Source organism: Spermophilus citellus (genome assembly GCF_964194105.1).
Source record: "Spermophilus citellus genome assembly, chromosome: 3".
NCBI lineage: Eukaryota > Metazoa > Chordata > Mammalia > Rodentia > Sciuridae > Spermophilus > Spermophilus citellus.
Genome location: NC_138184.1, coordinates 214,776,440 through 214,791,312, shown reverse-complemented (window position 1 = coordinate 214,791,312; position 14,873 = coordinate 214,776,440). Strand labels below are relative to the sequence as shown.

The 14,873-nt window shown below is 35.7% G+C and overlaps 1 protein-coding gene across 2 annotated transcripts in view; it reads left to right on the top strand.

Moving 5' to 3' along the window:
- PTN (pleiotrophin) overlaps positions 1 to 14,873 on the top strand; it is a 99,397-nt gene that overhangs the window by 49,657 nt on the left and 34,867 nt on the right. The window lies entirely within an intron of this gene.

Below are 14,873 nucleotides of genomic sequence, written 5' to 3'. Positions count from 1 at the left end.
TATGGACACCTCTCATGTTTGTCTCACAGTGATGTTTTAGAATTGAGCAAGATAGAAGGATACCATTTTGGAGTGGGAAAGCAGTTGATGCTTATTTAGACTTACTAAGTATGGAATCATGACGTAAGGGAGGAAATTTAGAACTGTATATACAGTTTTTGGTCATGTCAGATCTTGTGATTTTTTAACTCCTTCTGAAAACTTTCTTTCCAATATTTATGTGTTTATTTTCCCAAAAGGGGTATATTATGTCTGCATTTTCACCATCCATCTTGGTATTTAGAGTGCATCCACACATATTTGTTTATTGTGAATGAAAAAGTGGCGGGGAAAAACCCTTTAGCTCTTGAAGAGTAGACTGGCTCATTTCCCCTGTTTTCCTTTTTCTTATATTATTTGTTAAACCTATTCAAGAACAGGATATGATGTAATTCTACCACGCTGAGTTTCCATGATCATTGAGCTGAAAATAGGAATTTCTCTTAAGGGACATCCCTTCTGGAAGCTGGTAATATGTGTTTCCATGAGATTTTCTTGAAGCGTAATGAAAATGAGACTTTCAGGATCCCAGGCATAGCCAGTGACCATGAGTCATTGGGTTTCGTTAAAGAGCTGAGGGCTTGTGCCTTCCTGAACTAATTATTTCAAATAATTACCTTTGTAGGTGTAGCCTTGTAAAAAAAAAATCGCATATACTTTCTTATCTTGCTGATTGCATACTGGCTTATAAATAGGTTGCATTTTTATGATCTTGGCTATCTTAATGGATAGCATGGATAGCAGTACTGTGAGGCTGTGAGTGATCTCACCAGGAGAACAAAATGAGTTATTATTTAATTCTATCGTAAATGACTCCAAACTCTCTGCACATGAATTTTAAAAACAATTTCCCTCTATTTTCTATATTTTTATGCTGATGCTGACATACTTGGCTATAGTATTTATTTTTCTTTCTTCTAGTTTACTACAGAAAATCAGATAACCAAGTTTACTGAATAATACATAAAATTCAAGAGATAATGACTAACATCCTAACAGTCTCAACCGTGAGATTTTGTTTCATTGGGTTTGGCCAGTAAGTCTTTTTTAAAATTTCATCCATTTATTTGTTCATTCATCCATTCAATCTTTGCCAATTGCTAAGGTACTTTACTGGCCAGAGGGGTAGAAAGATTAAACAGAACATATATTTTTTTTTCATTGCATCTTGTTGCTGGGTTTATATCACAATTAAAAAGAAAACATGTTAGTTTTAACAAAATACTAGCTTCTGGATTAACAACTACTTCTACTTTAAATCCAGTTAAATTTTGCAACCCTAAGATAATAATCGCTAATCTCTTTGAGTGTTGTTCTCTGCTGTCATAGTCGCATCAGACATATGATAATCCAAGTTAATTCTAGATCTTATTGTCTATGAATGAGTGGGCAGGAATTCAACCTCATTCCTCTTTGATTAAAGTTAAATTAAATTTACAATGAAGTAAATGTAAGGAAAAACTTTCTAACAATTTGAGATTCTCAAAAGAGAGATAGAGCCAGGCACAGTGGCACATGCCTGTAATTCCAGGGCCTTGGGACTGAGATAGGAAGATCATGAATTCAAAGCCAGCCTTAGCAAAAGCAAGGTGCTAAGCAAATCAGTAAGACCCTATTCTTCTAAATAAAATACAAAATAAGGCTGGAGAAATAGCACAGTAGTTGAATGTCCCTGAGTTCAATCCTGGATTCCCCCTCAAAAAAAGAAAAAAAAAATGGTATGTACTCATTTGCTCATTAGCTTTGTTTTGCTATCTATGTTTATCATTTGCATATAATTACTTCTGTGATCAAGTAAAACATTCACTGTATCCTGTGAATCACCATAAAGCAAGTCATCATAGTCCTTAAATTATTAATTTAAATGCATTCAGTTGCAGGATTTTACAGTTCTTGTTGGTAGCTTTGATTAATTTATTTAACGTTAACATTGGATTCCATTCCAAATATTACTAACCTTGATGCTATCATCAGTGTAATTTCACATTTATCCCAATTTTTGAGTAACTGCACTTGAGCTAGAATCTTTTTGATGCTTTCATTCCAGTTATTAATAAGATCTTTTCCAGAACAGGTTAAAGAAAGACTCTTCCATCAATTTCTCCAAGTTGACTTCTTTAGAATATAGTCATCAAGTTTATCTACCTTCTCATATTATTGTATAACTCAAACTTCATTATTGTACTCAGACATATATTTTGAGAACACTTCGTAAAACCAAGATACTCTGTGGCATTGAAATCACTATGATCTGAACATTTTCTCACAAAACTAAATAAAGTTTATTGGGGATGACTGAACCATTTTGATCTCTTAGTGGAACTTTGATAAATTTCAGTGGTAGTTATAACCCTTAGGCTAATTATTTATCCAAAGGAGGGAGGTGAATGAGAAGTTCATCTGATGCTCCCAAAGAGAGGAAGGAAAAAAACCTTAACTACCTTTTTTTTTTTTTTTTTTTTTTTTTTTGGACTGGATGTAAATAATCAGAGTATCTCCAAAGGGGCAGGAAGCAATTGAATCTCATACACCATTATGAGACCTGATGTAATCTTCACATTCATTTATTGATCTTGCATACAGTGGATCATGAGGTTGAAGGGAATTTGAGTGGGACCATGTGTAGGAGAGAAGACAGTGGAAATAAGGTCCAAATGACCATGTATGCAGAAAAGAGATTGAACTTTAAGATGACAGGGTCAGTGGTCAGAATCACCATCCCTGATTTTTGGGTTTTTAATTTTCTATAATTCACATTCATTTTTAGCATATGTTTTTCAGTAGTACAAACTTCTTGCTTTGTTAAAAGTAAGATGTGGAATGCAAAGAATGTGGCAGACAGAATGGATGGCCTTACCATACCAAATCACAAGTGCACTCAATGTTTCAAACTAACCTGAAGTAATGTTCTGGGTTTAGAAGATGTCACTAGGTCTCTAATGAATTAAGTTTGCCAGACTTCTAACAAGATTTTCCTCTTTCCCAAAGCAACACTTTGCATAATCAATTAAGCCTTTCCTTGATTTCTTTTCTTGTTTTTCTTTTTACCCCCTGTTCTTCTTTATTTTTTTAGTCAATGAGCTCAGCCCTAAATGAAAGCTAGAGTTGTATGAACGGAATCGGCTGGAAATAGCATCTGAAAGGCGTGCAAATCAAAGCTGGCAAGTTGTAGCTCTTCCGCTCTTGAAGGAGAGGCTAGCTTCAATCCAAATGGCTTCCTGGGCAATTGTTTGATGATTCTAGGGTTTTGTCTCTGGTATGGAAGCAGCATTAACAACCCAGCATTTGCCAGCTGAGCCAAGAAATACACATTTCATCTTTACCTTGTGATGCCTTAGTACCCATCTGCACTCTGCCCAGGACTGTGGGAACTGTGTGGGAAAGAAGTTTACATCATTTGTGGTACAGGGGGTGGTGTGGGGGTATTCCTGATACTTCCTATTCTACCCTAGCCTCACACAGGGCTCAAATCACAGACCCAGGAGAATCTAGGAGCTCTGGAAGTCAAGGGGCCAGAACTTTTAATATGTTTATGGGAGGTACACATAAAGCCGTTTTCTCTCTCTCTCTCTCTCTCTCTCTCTCTCTCTCTCTCACACACACACACACACACACACACATTTTGGGAGAGTAAAACTTATTTATAATGTTTCTTTTTTAAAATTATTTGCCTTTAAATAATTTATTTCTAAATCATCACTAAGTGTATTCAAAAATTCCTGCAAAGTGACAAATCTAATCTAATAAGGTTTTCAGCTAGAGTGAAATTTTTGATTGCTAAATATTATTATTTTATAAAGTTGGCATGATGCCTTGTTATGTAGCCATTTTTAACACTACATTCAAATATTTTGAGTTTTTTCCATATCTCCAACAATTTTGAAGGCCTTAAAAAAAAAAAAAACTCTATTGTGACAGACAATGTGAATTTAGTGCTCAGTGCACAAAATGACATGAATAACAGTAGTCAGTTCCTGGCCCTCTATTTTGCTTCTATGCTGGCACTTTCTCCATCATGTCCCATTTTCTCCTTGAGAATAATAAAGTATCAGTCAAAATTTCACATGCTAAGGATGTGGAGGATGATCAACCTTGTAAAATGCCAATTCTCGGGGCTGGGGATGTGGCTCAAGCGATAGCGCGCTCGCCTTGCATGCGTGCGGTCCGGGTTCGATCCTCAGCACCACATACCAACAGAGATGTTGTGTCCTCCGAGAACTAAAAAAAAAAAATAAATATTAAAAGTTCTCTCTCTCTCTCTCTCTCTCTCTCTCTCTCTCTCTCTCTCTCTCCCCCCCCCCCCTCACTCTCTCTTAAAAAAAAAAAAAAGCCAATTCTCTCTCAGAAGGTCCAGGCAGGAACCTGAGTCTGCCTTTGTAGCAAGCACCTGGGCATGTTGATTCTGCTGGCCCCAGAGTAGCACTTTGTGTAGCAAAGAGTTCCTTGGCGCTTCATAGAAGTATCTAGTATTCAGTGCATCAGACTCCTTGGGGCATGACTGAAAGCAGTGAGATGGTCTCTTATTTCTTACTCTTTTATGACCAAAAGCTTTGTCTCTCTAGCCAACATTACCTGCAACAGTCTTGGGAGATTCCATTTCTTTGTCATCCTTTTGAGTGATACTGACTCCCTTAGTAGGCACTTGGGGCCTTGACTCTTGGGCAGTCTTTCCTCTTCCACTGCATAAGTTCTCAAGCCATTCGGGATGCCACATTGAATATTTATTAGTCTCTTCTAACACAGTAACTTGGCTGGTCACACGGGATAGCCACTGGCCAAGAAACAGCCTGTAAACCAATGTCATCTTAAATGAATGGTTGCTTCTAAAACAGCAATATTCTCTTCCAACTTCATGACTTACTAAAACTCTCATTAAGCCTTGATTTAGTCAGTTTTTTCGTCACTGTGACCAAAAGACATTGACAAGAACAACGCAGAGGAGGAATAGTTTATTTTGGCTCATGGTTCCAGAGGTTCAGTCCATGGTTGGCTGACTCCATAGCTCTGGGCCCAAGTGAGGCAGGACATCATGGCAGAAGGGCCTGGTGGAGGGGAAGCAGCTCCGGGCATGGCAACCAGGAAGCAGAGACAGCTTTGCTTGCCAGTGACCAAATATAAACCCCAAAGATATTTCTCCCACTAACCTACTTCCCCTGGCCACACCCTACCTGCCTATAGTTACCACCCAGTTAATCCATACCAGTGGATTAACCAAGTGATTAGGTTACAAACATCATAATCTATTCATTTTACCTCTGAAAATTCCTGCATTGTCTCACATATGAGCTTTTGGGGACACCTTATATTTAAACCATAGCAAGCCCCACGAATAATTTTTTATTGCTTATTCCCATTGGCACCTAGCTGAAGAATTTGATCTTTTTCATAATTTCTTCCAGAAAATTTCTATTTGCAGCTCGCAATTCACTTATGACAGAACAAGAATTTCTTGCCTCTTGCTTGCCTTTTAAGTTCTTATTCTAAGAGTCCTCTAGTTGTGGTTTCCTTCAGCAATTGCAAATCTTTCTTCTCATTCAAAAAACTTTTTGGATTATGCTTTCATTTCTATGTCTAGACTAGAGCTGTCTTCCAGATCCACATCTACTGTCTGCTTCACTTCAGATATCCACCTTGTGCCTCAAACTTCACATTCCAAAAGGAATTTTATTACCTTTCCTTACTTTAGTTACTTAACTTTCTTTGGGATTTAATTACTAATCTGAAATGTAGCATTAGTAAAATAATGAAAATAATCAGATTTTCTGAGAATTAAATCACATTTCATATATGTCAGATGCTTAGCATACTGCTGCTAGGATAGACCCTGCAGGTATGTGTTATGTAAGAAACTGCTCATCAACCCACATTGTCTAAGTTGGCAACATATCCATCAGAAATCTGGAAGATAGCCTAGATGTCTTTTCTCGTAGAATATTCAATTAATTTGACAAGCCAAGTAGATCTTATCTACTAAATAATCTTTCTCTTTCCCCTCTCCTCACACCTTTCAGTGTTACAATTTAAGACTTTTCCTCTCAGCTGGGCTGTCAAATGGCCTTCTCTAAGTTTCCCTGGGTCAAGCCTCATCATTCTCCATTCACTTTGTGAATTGCCTGCTGAGTGCTTTCAGAGAAACCCACACATGACTTGGCCCCTTCTTTGCTCAAAACTCTTCATGGTTCCATGTCTCATGAAGTGTGCACAACACTATGTTTCTCATGTCACCTTTATATAGGACAAGGAAGAGACGTGAAATTAGTCCCTTCTCTCTCTGCAGTTACTTTCTCATTTCACAGTTTTTCTCATGGATGCTACAGCAACATTTAACTAGTGGATAGTATCTGGAATAGAGATCATTCTTCCTTCAATCGACACATTTTCCTAAGTGTTCTTCCTTTCCTCATTTAATCTGTTATTCAAGACTAAACTCAAAATTAGTCTCTGTTGGAAGCTTTCTGTGTTATTCGAATTCTCATCACTGTGACTAACACCTGAGAAAAACAACTGAAAAGAGGAGAGATTATTTGGGGTCATGGTTTCAGTACATGGTCAGCCGGCTCCATGGCTTTGGCCCTATTATGGTTTGGATCTTTAATGTCCTTTGAAAAGCTCATGTGTTAATGCAGAAATTTTCAGAGGTAAAATGATTTTATTATGAGAGCTCTAATCTAATAATCTGATTAATTAATAATTTGAATGGGCTTCTGGATGATAACTGAAGGCAGACAGGGTGTGGCTGGAAAAAATAGGTGGCTGCAGGTAGGGCCTTAGATATCCTATCTTGTTCCTGGTTCTTCTATCTCTTCCTCTGTCTGTTTCCTGGTTGCAGAAAATCATAGCTCAAGGCCATGGTGAAGGAAAACTGCTCAACTCATGACAATCAGGAAGTAGGAAGAGGGAAGAAAGGGCCCAGGGACAAGTCATACCTTTCCAGGGCATGCCCCTGTGACCTACTTTATCCAACCATGCCTCACTTCCTACAATTTCCACCACCTTCCAGTAGTCTGTTCAGCTATCAGTGGACATTCCAGATCCAAATCTTAACATTTTTCCTTACAGTCTCTGAACATACCCAAGGAATTTTTATTATAGCAGTTTTCTCATTTTGATGCATCGTAATTTCATCAAGAGTTTTAGAAATTGAACAAATTATATTATTTTTTGCATCTGATGAGATGATCCTGTGATTTTTTCCCCCATTGTTTTATTACAGGTTGAAGAACCTTAATCCTAAAATCTGAAATCCAAACTGCTACAAAACCTGGAATTATTTTTAGTGCACTATAGCTATACATAATAATAGGGTTCATTTTGACATATCTATGAAAGTGTATAACATACTTTTCTCCATCCCAGTCTCCAGTATCACCCTGTTCCCTCCCTCCCTTCCTCCCCTGGATCTTCTTTTTCTACTCTATGAGAAATCCTAGAATTTTTTGAATGTAGACATAACGTCACAAATGAAAGATTCCATACCTGACCTCATGTAACAGGTTGTTGTCAAAATGTGTCAAAATACACAATCTAATCAGCTTTCTCAAGGGAAAAAGGATCATTCCAGACACCTTCGGCCGAGGTCTATCTTTTTGAAACATACTCTAATTTTCCTTGAAGCATGCCCACAAAGGGTATCTTCTTATGTATGTGTGAATATGTCAAAAACAAAAACAAAGCAGAACAAAAATGATGATGACAATAACAAAACACAAACTGAAATCCAAAACACTTTTCATCCAAACATTTTGGATAAAGGATACTCATCTATATTAACACTCAATTTGTAAACTGACCTAGTATCCTGAAATTGTTTTTTTTAAATATTTATTTTTCAGTTTTAGCTGGACACAATATCTTTTATTTATTTTATTTATATTATTTATTTATTTATTTATTTATTTTGTTTCTGAGGATCAAACCCAGTGCCTCATAAATGTTAGGCAAGCACTCTACCACCGAGTCACAGCCTCAGCCCCTGAAGTTATTTTTTACTAGATTTTTTCTTTTCTTTTCTTTCTTTTTCTTTTCTTATCTTTTCTTTCTTTCTTTCTTTCTTTTTTTGCTGGATTTGGTTTGGTTTTATACTATTTAAAAAATATTCTAATGTTTACATGCATTGCATATTGCTTTTCAATTTCCTGTAACATCCTTGTCAGGTTTTTATTTAGTTCTGGAAGTGTCTGATTGATGTGTTTGGAAATTTTGTTATGTGAATGTCTTCCTGATCAATATAAACCATTCTACTTAGGAAATAATCCTATTTTACTAATTCTCCCTTTGTTGATGTCTAAATTGACTAATACCACTAAAATCACACCAACACTCTTATAATTAATGTTTTTGTGAAAAAAACTTTTCCCATCCTTTAAAAAATATTTTTTAATCATTTATAAATAGTTGAAATATGTCTGTTTTAGGTAGCATACGTTTGAATATTGCTTAACAACTGGCTTTCTGATGGATATATTCAGTCAGTTTATATTCAGTGCAATTAATCATATGTTTAAGGTTAAATATTTTTTTATATTTTTTATTTAGTTTGCTTTAAATATTCAATTTATTGTGCCTGCTTTAAGTAGTCACCTATTTAAAAATTAACAAAAAGCATCTTATATTTGTGCATGTATTTTTCCTTATTTGTGCCTTTAATTAATTCTATTCTGTAGATCTGAACTTTCATATATCCATAAGACAAGTGGACAAGTTGGGCATGGTGGCACACTTAAGCCTGTAATCACAGTAACTCAGGAGGTTGAGGAAGGAGTATCACAAGTTTAAACTCAGCCTCAGCAACTTAATGAGGCCTTGTCTCAACATAAAAAATTAAAAGTGCTGGGGATATGGCTCAGTGGAGGGTAAGTGTCCCTGTGTTCAATCTCCAGTATCAAGAAAAAAAAAGACACATGGACATATATGTTTATATGCTACATGTATGTGTAATACATATAAAGCAAGACTGTAGTCAAATACAGTATGTAATATTTCCAGTTAGTCTGAAGAACTTCAGTTAAAATATATTGCATAAAGAATTTACTGGCATCAAATTCTTTCAGGTTTTTAAAAATATATCATAAATTTTCAAAAAATATGAATTCTATTTTGCTGTTTTTCTTCTATCTGTTGCTGTTCCACTCTCTCTCAACTTCCATTATTTTACTTAGAGACAAACAGTCATCCTCACAGTTGTTCCACCCTAAGAAGTATAACTTCTTCCTAGAGTGCTTTTAAGGTTGTTTTGTTGTTTTTCGCTTTGTTTTAGTTTTTAACAGTTTGAATATGAAGTGTCTATTTCAGATTTTCTTTGTATTTACCGTACTTGGGAGTTGCTAAATTTCTTGGTCTTTCAGGTTGGTGCTTTGATGAATTTTAAAAGTGTTCAACTACTATCTTTAAATACTTCTGGTGGCACATGCTCTCTCGTCTCTATTTCTAGAACTCCTAACTGGAGTATATGAGACTTAATACTTCCCCATCGTTCGCTGAAGTTTTATTCATTTTTTTAAAGTAATAGTTTATCTTAGATTGTCTCTATTGAACTATATTTAATGTTTTAACCCTCTTGTGATGCATATATTCATCTACTAATCTCATCCAGTAAACATTTCATGTGCATTTTTTTATTCCCCCTTTTCTGACTACATTTGTTATTGCAGGGCTTCTGTCTTCTCACAAGAATGGCTGTATATATTTGTCATATCCACAGCATTCTTGTCAGCTACTTCCAACATTATTGACCTTAATATTTTTTGGTCAACCATGGTATCTCTGGATTATTGTCCCATTTTATAGTTTTTCAGTGTCTACTCTTTTAAAGCTTTATTTAGTTTAATCATCAAACTTCACATATTTGATCTGTTTATTGGATGACTATTTATTTATGAATATACTTATGAAATTCCAGAATCAAGATAATGAATATGTCCATCAGCTCCAAATGTTTCCTATGCTCTTTTCTATTCTTTATCTTACCTACCACCCCACTCCCCCAAACTTCGTATCTGTATAACTACTGATTTTCAAATTCATACATGTTGCATGTATCAAGAATCTTTTTTTTTTTTTTTTTTGCTTAGGATAACATGGATATAGTACAAGTTATTTATCAGTTCACCTGTTGGTGGGCATTTTGATGATTTCCAGTTTGGGCTACTATAGGAAGTAAAGTAAGCTGCTATGAACATTTGTGTACAAGGCTTAATGTGGACCTAAATTTTTTCTTTCTTTCTTTTTTTTTTTTTTGTGGAAAAATACCAAGTTAGTAGAGTGGTTGAGTTGCACAGTAGATGTATTTTTTAATTCTAAGGAAATTGCCAAATGTTTTGAAAGGGGTTGCAATTGTCTAATAGGCCCACCACCAGAGTTGGATTGTGAAAGTTAATTTACATCTTTGTCAACAGTCTTTAAATTGCATTCAGTTAAGTGGGCTGTTTAGTGGTATTACAGTGAGTTTTCCTAATGCTGTTAACTAAACAAATATTTTCATGTTAGTTGGTATATGTATTGTGGATCTTCTTTAATAGTTTTCAGTTCATTTACCTATTAAATATATGTATATATCTACATATATGTGTATATCTCTATATATCTACATATATAATATATACCAATTATATGTATAAATCATATTTATATGTGATATATATATATGTATATATAATATTTGTATACTGATCTTATATCCTGAAACATTACTAATTTAGTAATGTTAGTGTACACTAAGCCTTGTACACAAATGTTCATAGCAGCTTACTTTACTTCCTGTAGTAACCCAAGCTGGAAAGTAGCTTTAGCATTTGATCCCATTGGCTTGGAAATATAATTCTATTTCTTACAGGCTCTTTGGTAATTCTATATATCAAATTATGCAACCTGGTACAGTCTTTTAGATACAACCAAGTTGTACTGGGTAAGACTTTCTACAATTTATTTGCTGCTAAGAAAATAACTGTGAAGCAAGTTCATTGTTTGTGTACCCTTTTACATTTCAGGAGGGAACTCTAAACACTTCACTAGTATCATGCTCCAGTATCAATCAACTTGCACCAGACTGGTGAAAAAGAAAATTTACACAAGTTACATAAAGCAACTCTGTTACTCGAAGATAGGCAGCAAAGGATAACAGAAACCTGGAATTCATGGTGAGCCAGTCTCATGAGGCTAATGAAAGCTGTTCAGGATCGAGTCTTATTGATATGTGCCCCACAGTGTAGTGCACCTTAGGGATCCTCGAAATCCACTCTGTGTTGGGTTTTATACACACAATAAGTAAATTGTCTAGTCTAACATGTTGCAGGACTTCCTTTCTGAGACAGGAGGGAACAAAACTTGGGCTGCTATTTCCAGTTTTTCATAATCTCGGGATGTTATATTATCAGCACATTCTACTATTACTCTTGAACTATAAACAAGGAGGGCAGAGTTAGGTCTCCGAGGCCATTCAGGGACATATCCAATAATAATTAGTTTCTTCTCTGCATCAACTTAATCATTTTCATCAGACTAGTCAACAAATTAAGATCTATTTTTAAAATTCTCAGTTTTCAGATGAGCACTTTGATTAGTTATTTGACTGTGGCAGATATAGAAGAGCTTTGTCTCTGAGTTCACTCATACCGTCTTAAGAAATCTGCCTCACACTCATAACCAAGATCAACCAGATAATTTTTATTCTTCACCTTCCCTCAAGTACATGGAAATATAGGACACTCTTCATTTGCTTAGTGGTATGCCAATGAACTTGAAAATCTGCATGCTGTTCTGTTAATTATGTTTTTAATTGTGTTATTCATTTGAACAAAGAAAGTCAACAGTTATTAAAAATGCTATCTGAACTCAGCAGTTAATGCAACCATTATTTTAAAGCAATATGAAAATATGGTAACAATCCTGATAGAAAAAGTTTTATTTGAAACTGAGATTTACATATTTTAAAATATGGTCTCAGGCTGTATGAGAATAGATTTGTATTTTCAGTAAACTTGAAGCATTTATCCATAATTAGTGAGTGCTAGAGATTCTTACTTTGAGAAACTGATTTGGTTTGCAATATAGAAGACTTTCTTTTGGTTTTTACTGCCAATATTTAAGACACGTCCTTTTAATCTCATAAAAGAGATTTTTCCAAGAATTTTATCATAAACACTTTTGATTTTCTTACATTTTTTTCCTCACACAAAAATATGGCATATACTGTTATTGTTTTAGTCTCCTTAAAGAGTTTGCCATCTGTAGAGTTCATTATATCATATATAATTCTCATCTGCATCTCCCTTATAATTTAGGATACTATCTTGCATACAGGAGGTGGTCACTATATAGTCACTAATACTAATTATAATTTCTGAGTTCTACCCACTGTGTACACCACATTAACTTCTTTTACTACCAAACCAAACTAACTTCAAATCGATCTCTTGATTTCTCACCTGAAACTGACTTATTTGATCCCCTTCACCTTCGGAATTACTTTCCATTCCAGATTTGCTAATTGTACTAGTCAACTTTTCATTGCTATGAGCAAAATAAATGTCACAAACAATTTAGAGGAGGGAAAGTTTATTTTGACTCATGGTTCTGAGGTCTCAGTCCATGGTGGGCTAACTCAATTGTTCTGGGCCCAAGGAGAGGCATGGTGGAAGGGCATGACAGAGGAACCAGGGTATCAAGATCCCCAAGGGCGTGCTCCCAGTGACCTAAGTTCCTCCAGCAATGCGTCACCTGCCTCACCATTCAAATCAGGATGGACAAATTAGGTTACAGCTCTCAAAATCTAATCATTGTACATCTGAATATTCCTGCATAAACACAGGAGCTTTTGGAAGACACCTCATATTCAAACCATAGCATTTATCATAATCGAAATCATCTTTAAATGTTGTCATATCCGCCTCTTCATGAAGCTACCTCTGATATCCCTTCAGGGAGATGTATACTCTTTCACCTTCACCATCAGAACTCCAAGGGCTGCCATAGAAGAAGCACTTACTACGTGCCTGACAAAACATCAGGCATTTTATATCTTCTATCTCATTTTAATAATATAAATCATGAGTATACATAATAAAACTCTATTTTCTATAAGTAGTGACATGATTTAGATATTAGATGTCCTGGAAAAGCTTATGTGTGAGACAATGCAAGAAAGTATAGAGGTAAAATGACTGGGGTGAGAATTTTAACCTAATCATTGCCTGAATCTCCTCATAGGAATTAACTGAGGTGTGCCTGTAGGCAGGTAGGTGTGGCTGGAGGAGGTGGGTCACTGGGGGCATGCCTTTGGGGTTTCTGTTGTTCCCTGGTGAGTGGAGTCTTTCTCTCTGCTTCCTGGTGTAATGTGCCGATCCATTTTCTTCCTCCACACTCTTCTGCCATGATGTTGTGTCTCATGTTAATACCCAAGGAATAGAGTTGGCCATCTATGGTCTGAGATCTCTGAAACCATGAGACCCCAAATAAACTTTTCTTCCTCTAATTGTTCTTGTCAGGTCTTTTGGTAACAGCAATGAAAAACCTGACAAAAACATATGGGTTAATGATAATGGAAGAAATTGATTACTTTGTCCCGATCACAGATATAGTAAGTGATTAAGCCAATGCAGAGGAAATTGGACTGACTCCAAAATCTCATTATACTTCCGTTAGGCCTTGAGATTGGATAGATGAGTGATTTTTAAACCCATTATTATTTGACAAATAAAATATTTCAAGGAAGTCAATGATTAAAATAGTTATAGAGGACCTGTTCTAACCAAAACTGAGATAAAGGTGGGGGAACTCTGAAGGGCACATGCCTCTCAATACACCTGCTAGGATCCTCCTAATGCTTTGCAGCAACCTGTGATGCCTCCCTTTGAAAACTCCCGTGCTCTAAAAAAATTACTGCTTTAGCTCAACTTTGTTTTTCTAAGAGAAAATAAGAATTTGTTTTTCTGTGTGTGTGAGTGTGACATTTTGGGGCCTTAGAGCTTGCTCTTGAATCCCAATTACAGTACTTTTATAATAAAAAATTACCCAACATTGAAATACTTAAACATCCACAGAACTGATGAACCAAAATAAGAGCAATGTCAAAGCAGTAGCCAAAGTACAATGCAAAGGACATCTGGATGAACTATTCAAATGGAGGCTGAGTCTTTGTGTGATGACTATGGTTCAGCCACATTGATATGGTACATGGCCTTTTCTTCCCTCTACAATCAACCCTACCACTTCTCCAGTCTGCTTAGTGAGTCTGTCTTTCTACTAAACTCCCTCACAGCTTCAGGATTCACCCATTTCCTCTTTCTCCTTTCAAGATCTATCCCCTACTTCTGGCTACTGTCTATACTGTAACCACATTTTGTCTCTGAATATTACAGAACAGTCACCTCCATATATTGGCTTATGTGGTCTCCGCTGCCTGCAGTTTCCTTTCTTCCCTTCCTTCTTCACTTAGGTGTCAACATTGCTTTTTCTCTATCATCTTCTATCCTACTGAACAAGATCACTTGGGCCTATGTACTCAGATAAAATCGTATGTATAATAATTTCACAATATTTACTGTAGTGTAACATCATATTTATTTATCTATTTTTCCCTAGATCATATTCATTTATCTATTTTAGTTCTCTGCATTTCATAAATAAGGTGGTAAAAACTGATTTAAATAAAAAACTCTTAGGGAGAGGGCTGTATCATACTGATTTCTCATATTCCCACTCCCCAACACAGGTCTAGCTCTTAGTAGTTTCTATAAAAATTTGTTTATGAAGGTCTAATAAAAATATCCTAAAATATACTTCTCCATTGAGTGCCACCATGCCATTAACATGGTTCAGTCTGAAAGTTCCCTATTTCT